General features: G+C 36.2%; 1 protein-coding gene across 2 annotated transcripts in view; it reads left to right on the forward strand.

Annotated features, from left to right (window-relative positions):
- The window catches only part of LOC140141266 (uncharacterized), a 42,067-nt gene extending 41,115 nt beyond the window's left edge, over positions 1-952 (forward strand). For both annotated transcript variants that reach the window (XM_072163073.1, XM_072163074.1), the window contains one exon: positions 210-952. The gene's annotated coding sequence lies outside the window, so the exon portion shown is untranslated. The remainder of the gene's footprint in view (positions 1-209) is intronic.
- Positions 953-16,821: the final 15,869 nt, after the last annotated feature.

Genomic DNA, 16,821 nt, shown 5'->3' on the forward strand with positions numbered 1-16,821 from the left:
CATAAATACCCTGTTGAGGAAATTCTATTGAGAAATAAGTATGAAGCCAAATCCAAGAACAGAGTTTTCAATTGCGATTTTTCTACGCATCTCTCCGGAAAAAAAAATGCAACTATATTGATGATTTATCTTTGTATAGATATTTGTTGCACTCAACATAGGTATTGCATAATTCAGCTCATATTTTTGTTTGTTGTTGTTTATTGCAGATAACAAATGGTTGCCGCCCACCAGATATACATCGGATCATTTGCAAAACGCAAGTTGAATTCATTTCCCGTTGCTGGATGCTAGATCCAGAAAAAAGACACACCGTCCAACAATTAAAGACACTTGTGGAGAGGTCACTACAAAGATAAATCCTTACACATGACCTAGGCCCTATGCCTCTGTTCTGCAGGGAGGGTCACCTTCAGAGAAAGTATCTTACACATCCCACAATTTCTTTCATTTCACTTTTCTGTACTGATTTGCTGCCCAGCAAACACAAAATGTTTTTGACATTATTTGCAAAAGGTTAGAAAAGGTTGCCAGAAAACGTTTAAAAGTTGGATTATATAAAGGGTATATAAAGGGTATAAAACGTTTTCATAACATTCAAAAACATTTTTTGAAAACGTAAAATATTCTAACATAATGTTATTTAAGTCTTGACAAAGTATTTTACAATAACATTTTGTCAACATTTTAAAAATGTTGTTGCAGTGTGGTTTCATGCAAAATGTTTTAAAAACATTTTCATGACCTTTATATAACCCAACGTTTTGTGTTATTAAAACATTTTTACCAAAAACAAAACCCAAAATATAACCTGTTTAAAACATTTTGTGTTTGCTGAGTATCGAGTACAGCATGGGTCGAAAGTGACAAAAAGGAAAGAGGACATCCAGATCTTGCAAAATGTGTTTATACAATCGACCCATGTTTAGCTAGTCTATTCTCAACATGAAAACAAAAGCCTACAAGTAATAGGAGTGTAATTTGATGTAATGAGGTGATGTATCATGTTGCAAAGGATTCTGGGAAGGGTAAGATACCCTCTCTGAGTCACATTACATTGTAGGCAGACAAGCTAGCTCAATTGGTAAAGTGTAAAGCGTGTACATTAGGGTATAGGTTTGAGCATGTAGTGTTGTGATAAATAACTTGAGCTACCTTGATATTCTTCTTGATACAGACCTGCCAACTGTCCCTCATTTTGACGGACTGTCCCTCATTTGGGGTTTTCCAAAGTGAAAATGAGGGACAGACCTGCTTTCTGAAAATTTCAGTGATGGCAAATTTAAATGTAAGAACAGCAGAAAATGATGCAAATTTCACTTTAAAATTTTGCTATAGCATTCTCTTTAGTCTTCCCTGAATTCTGAAATATTGCACACCTCAAGTCTTTGAATTTGTCGGTACCTAGATCGTGCACATGTACAAGGTGTTGGCCTCAATGTCTCTCTTTCTGACTTTGGTAGGATGGGAGGTCTTTTGATAAAAAACTTGATGGCTTTTTGCTGCTGACTGTCATGGTATTACCTGTATAAAGCAGACCCCGCATGTGAAGGGTTAATGTGGTGTATGGGTGAGTACTTATTACCATTCACCAGGGTGTGGATGTAGGCTGGGTTGGTGAAATGGTTCATGGACTCACATGCATCCCTGCATTAGGAAATGAACAATAATGATATGCCCAGGGGAAGTGGTAACATGTACAAAATGATGTGCCAAAATATTTTCTTGCCCAGCTACCCCCTCCCCCCCCCCTCCCCCAGCTTAGCAGCTGCCAGAATTTTGGACCCAATTTGCAAACCATAAAATGATGTGTGATACAAGTGTAGTGAGCAGCAAATGTTACTGATTTGAACATTATTATACTGCTTTTTTTTGTGCCTTTTTAATGCTTAAAAGTGCCTCAAAATGGTGTGCCAAAAATATTATTGTTTTCCCAAATTTCTTGCATCCTGTCCACCAATGTTACCCTCCCTGGTGTGTATAATTATTGTACAGTCCCTAACAGACTTTACAAAGTTTTTATTATCTGTGTGTATTACAGATTTCTTATGGCATCAGTATGGGCTATTCCAGTTGCAATCCATACACCCCTATGCAGGACCTGACCTTAATCTTTCACACAGTGAGTGTATATTTCAAATGGGGGTCACCTCATTCTGGTAACCCCATTTGAAATCCATATCCTCTGTGTGGAAGATTAGGCAAAAAAAAACTGTTGTATTGTTCTCATCCAAATGACCCTAATCTGGAAAATCTGGAACTATTTTTTCAGTCATGGGGGCAACACGCACTTTTGAGATGTGGTGCTAGAGGCATATGCTTCACATCTCCTAGATTCAAAAAAGAGATACTTTGGCCACATCGCAAGACGTAATTTGGTGACCATTTAGAAAAGGTCATCATGCAAGGTTCGGTTGAAGGCACGAGGAGGCAAGGAAGACAAAGGGCATGGTGGATTGACCAAATTAAGACAATTGTAGGGCACACTCTCCAAGAATGTTATACTCTTGTTGAAGATAGGCAACTATGGCTTTGCATCTCTGAACGAGCTGTCGGCCAAAACAGGAGCATACCAACCAACCAACCAACCAAGGTTATGTCTACCATAGGGATGTATGGATTTCAACTAGAATGGCCCAATAATGCTACTTTCCCATAAATTCTGTCCAGAGTTTTCTTGTATTTCTTGTTGTATTGTACAGTGTAAATGCATTCAAAATTCCTGGCGATGGATATTTATTTGACTACAAGCAGGTGCCTAATTTTGTAGGTACGGACATGCTCAAAAAAGGTGAAGGAAATATGTGTGTCCCAGTCAGTGGCATATATAGCAATGGGGGTGGGGAAAAGATTGTAGCTGACCCCACCCCTCTTTAAAATGTCCTGGCTACGTAACTAGTCCCAGTTTCACAAAATTCTCATGGAATTTTATAAAATAATTAAACATATTTACCAGGGTTAGTGATTATAAATCAAACAAATTGATTTATTTGATTTAAATCAGATTTATTTGATTTAAATCAGATTTATTTGATTTAAATCAGATTTATTTGATTTAAATCAGATTTATTTGATTTAAATCCGATTTATTTGATTTAAATCAGATTTATTTGATTTAAATCAGATTTATTTGATTTAAATCAGATTTATTTGATTTAAATCAGATTTATTTGATTTAAATCAGATTTATTTGATTTAAATCAGATTTATTTGATTTAAATTGTGCCAACCCTGATATTTACTCTTTTATATACCTCAGTAGGCATTTTCTTAAAGGTAAATGAATACTTGAAAACATTCAAAAACATATCAGTACTGCATAATATATGAAATAGTGTTTGAAGTATTTTAAAAACTTTTCAACTCAAACCGCCCAGTATTATTAAGATTGCAAATGAAATTTGTAAACCCTATTTTTGTAATGTTATCGCCATAATGAAATTATATAAAAAATGAAATATAATGGTATCCAGTTTTGGTCCCAAGCTCAATTACTGCGCTAATTATGCTCATATATAATATTCTGCTGTTTCATTTATATAATTATGTTTCATGTAATTTTATCTAGACATGTAATTAAAGTCATAAACTGTAACATTTGCTAATGAGGATGCCCTCATGTTTTGTCAAAATTCTGATTTTTACATATCAGTAGGACACAGTGTCATCGCCCCGATATCTTCATGGCAGAAATCACCATGGTAGGTTGAATCCACAGCCACGCATGGCCATTTTGTTCCGACCTGTTTAATAGTTTTGAGATTCATAATGGGCAGAGGGACATCCGACTAAGGCTATTGACAATAGCCTGGTGACTGACCTCTGTACGGTCAGTGAGCATGGTATACGCCATGAGGTCATCTGCTTTTAGACTGCATCCACAAGTGGCCTACGCTGCACTATAGTTTGGCACATATAAAATCAGAATTTTTGTCAGTTTTTGAGCTCAATACACACGGTTCTTTCTCAATACGCAAGCTAACGACTATCATATCCTTTCAACACATATATTCAAGTGCAAGCATAAAAATATGGCTTCTTTAGAATAAAAAAATTACGGGAGATATTCATCATTTTCTACCCCGGTATCCAAAGAATATCAAATCGTGCATAGCACATTCATGTGTATCGATCCCGTGTATTCATTTTAGTGTGTCTGCTGCACAATGTAATTATTAACCAGGCGATGTCGGTGTGCATGACCAACCTCAGTCATAACCAATTACATGCAATGGCGACATATGTACTGCTGGACTTAATTTGCGATCAGTTGTTCTGCTCAAAATTAAAAGAGGATATCTGACTGAAAGTTAACATTTGTGGAAAAGAAATACAATTACAAATCTATTTTTATGGAAATGTTACAAATTGTAACAATGGCTTTAACTTATCAATGTACATATAGCACTACTATAGTGCTTCGCTAAATCAGAAAATGTAAAAAATCATACATAAATATTAGGGTAGTTGAAAGTTGTGTGTACTTTTTGCTAATACACTGCCATCTTTTGATTGATTGATTGGTTATATTATGTGTAAAAATAGTTAGTTTTAAATTGTACAGTAAAAACATTCCAACCATTTCTCGTCCATGTATATTTGTCTAAAGGCCTGTAGCCAGGACGTAATGTCTATATTCTTGTTTGTTTGCTTGTGCCGGTAGAACAGTGAGTTCTTTGTTCGTCACCTACCAAGAAATACTTTAGAATGACCTTAACGTATTCATGTGTCCGTTTAAAGTGCAATATTTTCAGTAAAATTAAGGGTCGGTACTCACAAAAGGAAACTTACTTCAGTCCTGGATGAAAACCAGGCGTATAATTGCTGTAGAAGTGATGATGTAACAGGATTAAATACGATAACAATAGGTTGAAACAATTTTTGAATATATCGCCCTGCACTACAAACAGGTTGCTTTCATCACCTGTGTATGTCTGCAATCATAGATTGAATACGATACTGCTCTTTTCAAAGATACTAATCTTATAGGTGTGAGTAATTCTATAGAATTTAATATGATCCGGGTCTTTAACCCTGTTCTTTGATATCTATGGTTCAATGCAGAGGTATCGTGTGATTGTACTAGTGCAGTGCGATATATTCAAAAATTGTTTTAACCTATTGTAATGGTAGTTAATTATCCTGTTACATCATCATTTCTATGGGGCATAGTCCTGTGCTACACTGTAGGACATTAATTTAATTTCTGAAATAAATTATGTGTCAGATTATACAGTTACAAATGTAAAGATGAGATTATGTTAAATAGCCTAATACTCCAAAGGGGGGAGGGCACCTAAGTCTAATGGCCATTCCAGTTGAAATCCATACACCCATATGTAAGACATGATCTTAATCTCCCACACACAGTATATGAATCTCAAAGGGTGTTACCTGAATGGGCAACTCCATTTAAAATCTGCACCCCCTGAGTATGAGATTAAAATCATGTTTGCCATATGGGGTGTATGGATTTCAACTGGAATAGCCCAATGCAGCATTTGCCACAGTGGGAAAATGCACAAAAATGTTGACTATATTGACTGCATGGAGCACAAAAACCACATCTACAGGGGGATGGGGGAATAAGTGGATACCCCCCCCCCCTACAATATTTTGCTAGGGGGGATGGTCCATACAAGGCCCCCCCATGTTGATGCCTGTATGTGGGCTTCTGATCAAATTAACCACATGCGGGCAATTTTAGCCCCAAAAGTGCAGATTTTTGCACGCTTTGTTCAAATATATTCCACTTTTCTTCAGTTTAGCTTCAATATGGCAACATTTTTCATGCACATTTGTACCATAAACTTATTCTGTTGCCAAAATGGTGCTGCATTCCCTATACTTCAAGAAATTTTTTCCAACCCCACCCCTCAATGTCAAAAAGAAATCTACACCACTGAACTGCATAGAGTCTTTTGGAGCTCTGGTCAAATTTATGGAGGGTCTTTTGGAGCTGCAAAATCCAAAAAGGGGGTCTTTCAGGGAACATACCCGTATGATAAATTTGTGTTAAGTATCCCCCTTAGAAGATATAACACTTATGTGAACCATGCAGCCCATGCTGTTGAACTTTCGTGCTCCATGCAATCAAACTCTGCTGGACCTTTATAGTCATTCTTTGTGAGTACCAACAACCTGTAACAAAATAGAATTATGTGCCTTCAAATTAGTTTCAAAATTAATAGTTGTTCTAAAATCAACTCTACACTATATTGTAATTCTTTTTTATGAATTTGCTGTAAATAATAGCCATATATTTAATCATATTTTGAACATTAAATAATATAAATTCTACAATTCAATTTATAGTTTAGGTAATACAACTAAATTAAGACTTTATTTTTCTGCGACTTGATGTTTACCCCCCACCCCTTACGAGGTGGTTTACATGGCGTAATTTTCAATTGTTTTTAACAAACATATGTTGCATCGTCAGCTTCGTTCCATAGTGACATAAGGTGGGGCACCACAAATAAAAAACTTTTTGAAAAAATCAGGTTTGAAAAAATGTCAGTATAAAATAAAGTTGAATAAATCGGTCATTCATTATATTTTGTAATATTGATGTTAAATTTCTGTAATAAAATAAATAATTTTATCCTAATGTAACTTTCAAAAGAAATAAAGACATGTTATTACTGGCAAATTGAAAACAATAAGTACGAGCTAGTACTTCAGTATTGAAACACATGTCCGTAAACCATACACCACCAAGGCTCCCATGTAATTGCTGTGGTGTTACTTTACGTTGGCTGCATTCCATAGTAGGGTAAGGTGACCCACTATGTAATGAAGCAAAGGTGATACGCTAATATGCCGTGCAATATTTTTCATTTTTTTCAATATTTCTTAGTTTGTTTACTATTACAAAATGTGGTGGATATGCCACTATGGAAAACACAACATTTCATTTTGTAACCATATGCTATATTTAATTAATTATTAATTACCGTATTTCGTCAAATAGTCGCCCCCCCCCCCCTCAAATAAACGCCCCCATCACTAGTCCGACTAGCGTCTTCAGCAGATGGTGATGCTGTGTTGATATCTTGTCTACAATCGGGATATCTCTCACTGATGACGTCATATGATTGTAATTATTGTTTGCTTTGTACTATGGGCTGGAGGCCTACATACTTAATAAAATACAATGAATGAATGAATGAATAATTATAGTAAATATGGTACGTCAACTGTATTCAGTTCTTCAAGGGATATACTAGAAATGAATAACTTGCCTGTTTTAGCAAATTGCTTGTACAATAGCAGCTGAATTAATTAAGCCAAAGTTTTGTCTTAATAAAAAACCTTTTGTCAAAGAAAATTACGAGTTATTGTTTGTTTTGTGGAAAAAATAATCAATACTACTGTATCATCATGGATGCACTTGTCAATCTTGCTAATCAGGGCTGGATTTAGCACAGGGCACAGTAGGCCCAGACTCATGATGGGGGAGGAAGTTGGAATAAGTTGTAATGTGCCAGATTTAGGCCACATTTGCCCCTGCCCCATTTTAGTTCTTTGCTTGGTCTTATAGTACTCATTTGTGATGCGATCAAGCAAAATCAGTCGGAACTCGGCAATAATAAATTTTCAGTTGCCTATAGGATAGTAAAAAAGCATTTACAAAGCTTGATTTTGCAGAAAACCCCATTGAAATTGAGCTATCAGTTCCAAAGATATGAGCAATTAAAGAGTTTCCAAAACAAGAGGAAACAAAAGGAAATATATCGTTTGTTGCTCAGTGCTGAAGAAGTGATCTCGGATGAGACACGAAAATTCCACTCGCAAGTGAAATTTTACTATTGCTTGTGTAAATAAGTTCAAAATTGTTCTACATTTATATCCTTTGTTTGGCTATATCTCAAAATCAATATTTCCGAGTTCAGACTGATTTTGCTTGATCGCATCACATTTGAGGATACAGGGTGAGTCAAAAAAAGTGCAATAGAGAAAAGAATCCATTTTTATTAAAGAACAGAGTTGAACCTTTTAGGTTTGAAAACATTTTAAATATGATATATTCATCAACAACCTTGAGTGAAGAAATAAAGGAATTAGCATTTACCGTTTTGTTTTTATGACACATTTTATAGCACATTTTATGACACATTTTATAGCGATACCCAATTTTAATGTTTGTCCAAGAGACATCTAAAATTTGAATGTCAGCGCACTCTGTGTAAGGTAGATTTGGAACAACTGCCATTTTCTTAACCTCATTGGCATTGAAATTAAATGGAGCACCCAAAGTGTTATTGCCCTTGGTCTTTTTTAAGGAAAAGAAACATTATTTGTTGTTATTTTCATTTTACCTTTACTTTAAAGATGTTTATTTTCAATCAAAAACATACCAATTTGTAGGCGTTTTTTTTTCAAATGTCAAAAAAAAATGAGCATAAATTTAAGTGGAGTAAATTACAAAATATCCAGTAAGTTGGACATATTGGGATTAAAAAACTGGAGTTGGAGTCGAGTGAGGTATGAAGGACTTAAAGTAATGTTAGAAAGAAAAAAAAAGAAATTAAAATAACGCAAAAATCAACCTTTTTTTAAGTTGATGTCAGTTTCAGAGCTGGTGCCTTTACCGTGCATTGTGTGCTCTCATTCAAAATACATAGTATCTCGTGGACAAATAACGAAATTGGGTATCGCAGCAAAAGGACCTATAAAAATTAAACGGTAGTCGCGATTCACTTCATATTTTCACAGAGGGTGACTTTTGAGTGTGGCATTTATAAACTTTTTCAATAATGGGAAAGTTTGACTTGGTTCTTGCATAAATATTGATTCTTTGCTCTATTGCACTTTTTTTGACTCACCCTGTACTTGAGCAACTTGAAGCAAGAATTAAGGTTACAGTAGTGGGGTGGGGGTGTAACACTTTGATCCAGGAGCCAGCATAAATGTAAATCCAGCCCTGTTGGTAATATTGTGGGCCGTGATCGACTCGGAATAGCACCCTGCATAATGCTATTACCGTACTGACGCGAGTATAGTCCCACCTTCGAGTAAAGTCCCACCCCCAAAGTTTCGAAAAATTTCAGAAATTGTAAAAAAAAGTATGGGACTATACTCGCGTCAGTACGGTATTAGTAAATCTGCCATATTGGATTGTACTGTCCGAGACAAAAGAGTGTACCGCCAGCATTTATTGAATGATAATTTGCGCCTTGAAGCTTAATAAGCATTACAAAGGTTTGTGCGCATAGCACTTCGGTGTGCATTTACTGGGCGCATGGTGAAACAATTGTACACTATTTTGCCTCCATGTGTGACATACAGTACAAGCATGACAGAGTTGATACTCTTTTGGACTAATCTCTTTGGTGATAACATAATAAAATAAGGCCGATGCTGGCAGATTCGCCATTTTGTGCAGCCCATACACGTTCAATTTGATTGATCAATATTGGGTACCCTAGATGCGGGGCGGATACAAAATCTACCATTATCAGGGCTGTCAACTTTTTGGAATTGCTTGGCGTGAGATAGAGGCGTACCGGGATTTGCCGACTCCAATGTTCATTTTGAACCATGATTATTTGAGCCATGACGCTGGAAAATGAGAAAAGCGGGGGGGTAGGAACAACAAATTATTCATGACGATGCGTGAGATTTTACTCATTTTCCAGCTTTTTGCGTGAGATTTACTACTAAGCGTGAGATTATACTACCTTGGAGGGCTCTTGGCGTGAGACCGTGAGAAAGTGACCCAAAATTGTCAGGGAATCAGATTTTAGAATCGGATTTTGCATTAACAGCCGGTCTTTACAATTTACTCACAATATATGCTTGGGACTTGAATTTGCTGTAGAATTGACGTTATAATCAGATTAACTACCATAGCAATAGATGAATACAATTTTTGACTATATCGCCCTGCACTAAAAGCAGGTTGCACTCATCACCTGTGTATGTCTGCAATCACAGATTGACTACAATACCGCTCTTTTCAAAAATCTTACAGGTGCGAGTGATCAGCATATGGTGTGAACGTTGTAGTGCAGGGCAATATAGTCAAAAATTGTATTCATCTGTTGCTGGTATCCTTCCGTCACTTCTACAGCAAATAGCATTTTGTGTTTTCAGGAAGATTCTGTGAACAGGTTTTGTATTCTACTGTAATAATACAGATTTGCATGCAGTCCTTCAAACTGTCTGAACTTTGCTATGTACCCCTCTGGTCAAAACTGTCCAACCCCCCACCCCACCCCTCACCCTCTGCTGTAAACAAACATCACACAAAGCTATAACAACAACAAAAACAACTCAACTATTTCACTTTGGGTAACTTTTTATTGAACCTATTTACTGTTTATTTGTTGACATTCAACATATTATACAGATCGACTCCATAACAAAAATTGCCCATTGTTAATGAATACTAAAATTATTTACGCAAAATACATTACTACACTATGTACACGGCTAGCTGCATTATATATATTAGTGAACAAATCAAAAATATCGATGACGTCCTATAAACGAGTTTCATTATACAGGGGTTTGAAAGTGTGATAACATGTACCTATGTGACCACCGAACAGAAGATTAACATATTAGTGCAGAAAATGACACATTTCATGATTTTATTTTAGGGAGGGAGGATGTCAGCCTCGTAATGAAGCTAGTTTCATTTATAGGACATCATTGAGCTTTTATTTTGTTCCAAACGTGGTATAAAAAAGCACAACGTACCGAAATAATAATTCTTACAATTGACTGACCAATTTCAGTGGTAAATCTCCTGTCAAAAACATGTTCTCTACAGTCATGTAATCGTTTTTAGTTTCAACATTTGTAAAAAATAGACACAAAAAAACAACTGATATCTTGGACCGCTAAATTTATGAATATTTACAATTTCTCGACACTTACTTAGCTAAATAGGCATATAATACATTATCTACAAATGGGAATATTCACATGCAGGGCTCAAAAATTAGAACTAGGAGCAACTTTCTGCAGAAGTTTGTCCTCTAGTTCTCACATCTTTGTTTATATTTTGGGACAAATTTGCATGAACTGGATAAACATGATTATGCTATGCACAAGTTGATTGCAGAAACAATGTTGAGGGTTTAAAGCAAAAAAAAAGCAATAGCTGCCCTTCCTACTTGTGTGCTCTTATCAAATGCTCTACATGCTAAATTTCACATCTGGCAGCTATTAAAAATCTTCTTGCCCTGAACCATGGACATACATGAAGATTAGAGGCAAAAACAGGTCCATTACCCATAGGGCTGTACACTTGACCTTTTTTACATCAGCCAGTAAGGCTGTTAATTCTACAGCAACATGTCCTACTTTTAGAACTGCCCAGCCTGCCAAATCTGCCCTCCGAAGTAAAAAACACAGTATGGGCTATTCCAGTTGAAATCCATACACCCCCTACGGAAGACATCATCTTAATCTTCCACACAGGGAGTGTGGATTTCAAATGGGATTACCCGAATGAGTGCCTCCATTTGCAGTCTACATCCCCTGTGTAGGAGATTCAAGTTAAGTCTTCCATAGGGGGTGTATGGATGTCAACTGGAATTGCCCCATTGTTAATTACCAGTAGACACTACCATTTATTTTGAGCCCTGCTTTATCACAGACAATATAAAAATATAACATGGAACTGATTGTATGGTCGCCAACACTCAACTGATTACAATGGCTGTATGATGCAAAGGTTTACGCACAGTGCTGTTTCCTCATTTTCAATAAACTGGTTTTAGTAGCCCTGATAACTGCTCAATGCATCCAACTAATGAGCAACATTTTATACAATTTGCTTTTGCAAGTTTTGTTTATTTTTAGCCCATACCCGAGAACAAATACAACCCAGGTGGTGGCGGACAGGATATCGCCATTCTTGATGTCGCCACTGGATTAACACAAGATCATGAGATCTTCACAAACAATTCGAAATGTGTTACATGGTGTTAAAGCAAAATTATATTATTCTAAAATCGTTGAGGTGCTACAGAGTACACCACTGACATGTTGTTTTTCAATTTGTAACTGCTAACTGTCTATTTTGAATGGGCTGTCAGTCTTGCAGTTTTGCCAGCCTCGCGTGTCCTACACCGCCTTGTATAACTGAAAACCCCTGCACAAGGCTAACTCTTAAGTGTATGCTTACGTAAAGGTATTACTAAACCATACATAGTCAAGTACAATAGTAAATTGTAAAAGTATTAGTTAAAACATAATTTTAAGTAATTATGCAAAATTCTTTATGAACTTTACAATGCTTTAATGGTATTAATAGTACAAAATTCATGGTATTAATGGTATTTGTAATTAAACTTATGCATGAATTTCAAGTTACTACTTACATAATCGCCCAATTTCAACATATTACATTTTTGATGGATCAGTGGCAGAAGGACACATCTCCATCTACCAGCTGCTGTGTGTATAAATGGGGTATTCCAGTTGAAATCCATACATCCCTATCAAAGACACAACTTTAATCTCCATAAAGGGAGTGTGAATTTCAAATGGGGTTACCTGAACAGGCGACTCCATTTGAAATCCACACCCCTGTGTGGGAGATTAAGGTCATGTCTTCCATAGGGGATGTATGGACTTTAACTGGAAAAGCCCAATACCTGTGATATGATGAGTTCACTAAAGGAACCATCCCTGCCCTGTGCCTGTTGAGTGAGTGTTTGCACCATGCATATCACAAGCAACATTATGAAAAACCTCCTATGTGTTTGTGGCCCCTGAACATGTTTAAAATAAAATGACCAAGAGGTTGCATAGGAGGTTTTACTTTAAACATGTTCAGGGGCCAATGACACATAGGAGGTTTTTCCTCCCCAACGACATAATGGAGTTACATCTTTGTGCCGCTGAGCCCCTAACACAGGGAGACAAAGCTTCACTAAGTTCCATCTGCCATGGCCAAAAATTGGCTAGAGCAATACATATGGGAGTAAATGTATAGAAAGATGCCAGTACAAAATTAGTATTAATAGGGTTATATTAAATACAAATTAGCAATAACAACATTACTGGCTACTTTCAGCACGATTCATTTTACAGCTTGTTTACAATGAGTATATTTTCAATTATTTTCTGTACACAATTTCAATATGTTTTACCTTTCTTCATGAGTTAACAGTTATGGCACTAAAACAAATTGAAAAAATTTGAGTGAATTCACTTCCTTCTCGATTGAAACGATAATTACAAAATATTTACATGCAGTTTGCATTTTTTTTAAATCACAAAACAGCCTCAAAAAATAAAATGACACCATAAATTGTAAAAATAAAATTGGTACAACATAATTATCAATATTAATCGTCCACTTTCTGTTTATAGATTACTGGAAATAAAGACCACATCTCATACACGGACTTGTGGCGACAATATTTACTAAAGATAACAGTCAATGGACATTAAATCCAAAACTTTAGTTTCAGGAAAATGTTAACTCTAGATGGTAACATTACACTTTGTCGTTAAGTAGGAAAAACCTCCTTTGTACTTGTGGCCCTTGAACATGTTTAAAACAAAACTGCCAAGAGGTTACATTGGGGGGTTTGCTTTAAACATGTTCAGGGGCCAATAACACATTAGGAAGTTTTTCCTGCTCAATGACGACTTGTATGTTGGGTCCACAGACATAGTGTTGTTGAGCAGGAAAAACCTCCCATGTACTTGTGGCAGTTGCACATGATTAAAACAAAACTGTCAAAGAGGTTACATAGGAGATTTTGCATTAAACATGTTCAGGGGCCAATGACACAGGTTTTTCATGCCCAACGACGACAGATAAAGGAGAACTCCCGTCATCTTTGTACAGCATGGAGGGGAAAAAAAGGAGTGGTACAATTTTGTTTTGCCCGGTATGCATCCCAAACTAATCATTGCTAAGGTACGATATTGGCAGACAAAGCATACGTACCAGTGTGTGATACAAGCGTGCACAACATTTCGTCACTGGGCGGGAAAAACCTCATATTATGTACTTTTGGCCCTTGAACATGGATAAAGCCTTGTAGGTGTAGACTTTATATTGGAGAGGTTGCTTCATCCATGTTCAAGGGCCAAAATACATGCAGGAAACATCTCATATTTACTTTTGGCCCTTGAACATGGATAAAGCCTTGTAGGTGTAGACTTTATATTGAATGGTTTGCTTCATCCATGTTCAAGGGCCAAAATACATGCAGAAAACATCTCATATTTACTTTTGGCCCTTGAACATGGATAAAGCCTTGTAGGTGTAGACTTTATATTGAATGGTTTGCTTCATCCATGTTCAAGGGCAAAAAGTACAATGTGAGGTTTTTCCCGCAAAGTGACGATTTATAATCAGATTTGGCACTTTGCACTTGAGAAGAAACACAGAAATGGTTAATATTTATTTTCATATGCACTCAGAAGGACCCAAATACCCAGTTTTTCCTCCATGGGCAACAGCACCATTTTTAATACATATTCTCCTTTATCCATTTCTATGGTTGGATTGCATTTCTGCAGAATTAGCAGATTCATAAGAAATGAACAACCCTCCTAGGGCCCACACCTATTTACCAGTGTACAGCCTTCCTCATCCAACCTGCAGCTATACAGCAGCCACTATGCTTATGCTCCCATTGAATGAGGTATTCCCCAGCTTGGCTGATGTACACAGCTGGTATTTACATATCGTCGGCAGAGTGCTACACTATCGTAAGTGAAGTAGAATGTAATAGCTGCCATTTGCAACATTTCAATAAATGTACTTGCTTTTAACCAATAACAATAGAAAAACACCCAACTACATGTAAAGGTGATATCTTGGGTTAACTTAGTGGCCATCAGGCAAGTAATACAGAACATCAACACTTTCCAATGAGGGCATGTGCTGCAAATAATAGGTGTTTTACAAAAGGCAGCTATTAAATTCTACTGCACTTACGATAATGTAGCACTCTGCCGACGATATGGGCCCTTAATTATCAATCCATGTGTCCATACCACTCCCTCAACACAATGCATAGTTACAAATACACGTAGTTTCATATCAAAGGCATTCATACTACCCTCTCGTGTTTATATTAAAATAGTCAACAGTAGTGAAAATTGAACTACATACTAATATTTGATGTTTATTTAAGCAAATGTTAATTACATGTAACATGTTAAATGAACATAATTTCTCAACAAGATTTAGAGTGACTACCTCTAATATTTACATATTCACAATTATGATACACCGTCACTTTTCAAATTTGCCACAAACATAATTACGATTTGACTGATACATATGGGCAATTCCATGTTACTCGCGTTACATTTTTGATAAAATCAGCACATTCAATGTCATATAAATACAATTGAACAAGGAGTTGGTTTATTCATCTTCTCTCCACATGTACTTACTGACCCAATGTATCAAATCACATAAACTTTAATTTTGTAAATAACTACATGAAACATTTATAGCAAAAAATGTGATTGTGACTCGCGTTACTAAAAATTACACCTTCAAAATTAGGCTTTTACTTGTTCAATATTTCTCCTCAAACAAACAGCTGCAGACAAAAGTTTATACCAATAAGTAATTACCTTATATCTCAGCTGTATTACAGAAACAAACACCAAGTATATTTGAGATTGGTATTTTTAAAATGGCCAACTTTCGCTAAATTGGTGTGTGACTCGCGTTACGTGACTCGCGTTACGCTCACTATTTTGATTACATGGTTCCACTTTGAAAGCTTTAAACACGCTCAATTTCATTTCCATTGTGGTCAGTTTTACTTTAGCACTATAAAAATACTGTAATTCAGCATTAAAAAGGACCCTCTCCTCTGGGGTGGGGTGGTGGTGGGGTGGTGGTAATGGGGGCTAATGATGGAAATTAAAAAAAACTGGCAATTTGAATAAGAATACAATTTTCATACATTTATTACATAAAATGCATTGAAAAACTGTATGGAAACATTCATATACATCAGGCACAAAAAGAAACTTGTCAGTTATAGTCATCCTTGCTGTTCAACAACCTGATCATTTTGGATTATTCTGAAATATACATTTTGTTAATTGGACTTTGCTTTCTCACTTGACACCCTGTTCGTAAAAATTGAACAAGAATTGACTACGACATGCGCCTCCAAACTCTCAAACCCCAAAATTAAAAGGTGCAATTTCAACAATTTTCAATGGGATGCATCGTTGCGTTGTACACAAGTACCACGGGCTGATCAATAAAGCACACAGTGTAACAGGCACAATTGAATCGTTAAAATTGCAACTTTCGATTTTGGGGTTTGGAGGCACATATCTTGGTCAATTCTTGCTCGATTTTAATGAACAGGATGTCAAACGAGAAAGCAAAATCCAACTAACAAAATGTATATTTCAGAATAATGCAAAATTATCAAGTTGTTGAACAGCAAGGGTGACTATAACTGACGAGTTTCTTTTTGTGCCTGGTGTATATGCAAAACTGATATAGACCATTTAAGGTTTGCAAAATGGGTTCCTAAAATTTTTCCATAATGTGCAAAGAGGGGTAAGGATTTTTTGGCAGGCTGAGAAGAGGATCAAGCAATTTATGGCAGGCTGAGAGGGGAGGTCTGCTTATTGCAGAGCCCCTAGTAGCAAAATATAAAAGGCTGTCGCTGATCAATGTGGAACACATTCCTCAGACTTGATTTATTCATCTTCTCTTTACATGTATCAAATCACATAAACTTATAATTTGTGAATAACTCTATGTAACGATGTAACATTTATTGGCAAAAATGTGGTTGTGACTTTTGTTACTAAAATTACCCCTTCCAAATTCAGCTTTTACTTTTTCAATATTTC

This window comes from Amphiura filiformis, chromosome 19 (genome assembly GCF_039555335.1).
Source record: "Amphiura filiformis chromosome 19, Afil_fr2py, whole genome shotgun sequence".
Lineage (NCBI taxonomy): Eukaryota > Metazoa > Echinodermata > Ophiuroidea > Amphilepidida > Amphiuridae > Amphiura > Amphiura filiformis.